This window comes from Otolemur garnettii, unplaced genomic scaffold (assembly GCF_000181295.1).
Source record: "Otolemur garnettii isolate 467f Iridium unplaced genomic scaffold, OtoGar3 scaffold00120, whole genome shotgun sequence".
NCBI lineage: Eukaryota > Metazoa > Chordata > Mammalia > Primates > Galagidae > Otolemur > Otolemur garnettii.
In genome coordinates, this window is record NW_003852515.1 from 2,962,426 (window position 1) to 2,964,436 (window position 2,011).

Consider the following 2,011-nt stretch of genomic DNA (forward strand, 5'->3'; position numbering starts at 1 on the left):
CTTGCTTTACTCAACAAAATCCTAAACTGTGTTACGTCCAGCCCTTCACCTACTCTACACTTGCCGTCTGGGAAGCCAAATAGGACTAAAGAGAAAGAAACACACTCTATGCCAACTGTCCTGATTTTAAGCACAGGGCTACTCATCCAAAGAACTCTCAGAGCTGCCCAGCACTTATCCTACCATCCATCACACTCGACTCCCATGATGACGGTGGCACCGCCCACCCCACTTCTAAGGCCTCCTCCCTGTCCTTGACTTTCTAAAACAGAATATACTGAGACAAACAGAAAAGAAATTCACAAGTCCCTCCTCCTTCTGTCCTGTGTGCAACCCCCAGAACGTGCACACGGGCTCTGCCACCCTCTCTCATCTGAGCCAATGCTTCAAGTTGTATATCAATCCCATTTCTACCACCTGCTCAGTGACATTTACCAGCTCTGCCTCCCATAGGTGTCATCAGGTTTTCCCTTTCTACTTTTTATTTCCTTTAGCGTAAAAACATGCTGCTTCTCCAAGTAAATAAATACTCTCCACTTACCTTTGTAGTAGTTGTCACTTCTCTTAGATCAGTTTTGTTGACATGACATTTACATACAACAAATGCCCCTTTTTTAAGTGCATTCAATGTGCTCTGACAAATGCTTACACCTCTGTAACCTCTGCCCCAATTGAATTGCAGCTTGTATGCTCTATTTAGTCATGCTTCAATTTTAGTGATTAGTGTCTTTTAAGAAATGTATCCATTTCAACCAAGTTGACATAAAGTTGTTAATAATATTTACTTGTCCCATCATTTCTCGGCCTTTTGGCTAAGAGCAAGTGTAATCAAATTTACTCGTCCTTTTAAGGTCTATAGGACCTGTAACAATAACACTTTTTTTCATTCCTGGTACAGATAATTTATGTTCTTTCTCTCTCTTTCTCCCTGTCTTTTCTTCTGTCTACCTGGAGGCTTATTGATTTTATCGATCTCAGAGAACCGGCATTTTGTTTTCATTGTCTTTTGTTTCATATTAGTTATCCATTTTCTATTTTATTGATCACCACTGTTATTTTTTTAATCTTTTCTCTCTAATATGATTTTAATGCATTTTTCCTTTTGCTAACTTCTTGAGGCAGAAGCTTAGATTGGTTTTTGTTTCCTTCTAATCTAAATATTTAAAGCACAATTTCTCCTGCAAGTACTGGTCAGGCTGCACCCCACAAACTTTGCTGTGTTGCATTCTCATGAGGTCAGCTCATTTTCATTCAGCTAAAAACATTCTGATTTTCCTTGTGATTTCTATCCATGGGTTATTTAGCCATATATGGTTTGTTTCCAAGTAAGTATCTTTTAATTATTGATTTCCAATTTAATTCCACTGGAGACTAAAAACAACCTCCATATGATCTCAATTCTTTTAAAATACATACAAACTTGCTTCATGGCCCAATACAGGGTTTATATTAGTGAAAATGTCATGTGCCCTTTAATAGAATTATATTTCTGATAGAAAGTATATTCTGCTATTCTTAGATGTGGTGTTCTATAAATCTCAATTAGGTCAATTTGTTCAGGTCTTACTGATTTTCTGTTTGCTTGTTCTATCTATTAAATATTACTGAGAGAACTGTTGAAATCTCCAATATCTGGATTTGCTACTTCTTCCTGTTCTGTCAATTTTTGCTTTATGCATTAGAAACTGTGTAATTAGGGGCATGGATGGTCAGGATTGCTATATTCTTTTATCACCACAAAATTTTCCTCTTCATTTCTGATATTACTTGTCTTGAATTCTATTTTTTATGATACTAGTATCACTACTTCAGCTTTCTAATGACTATAGCTTACTTTCCATCTTTTTATTTTTAAACTATTTGTTTTTATATTTAAACAAATGTGCCTCTGCTGGGCTCAAGTGAACTGCCTCAGTCTCCCAAGTAGCTGGAACTACAGGAACCTTACATGGGGTTTTGCTCTTGCTCAGGCTGGTCTCAAACTCCTAACTCAAGCAATCTACCTGCCTTG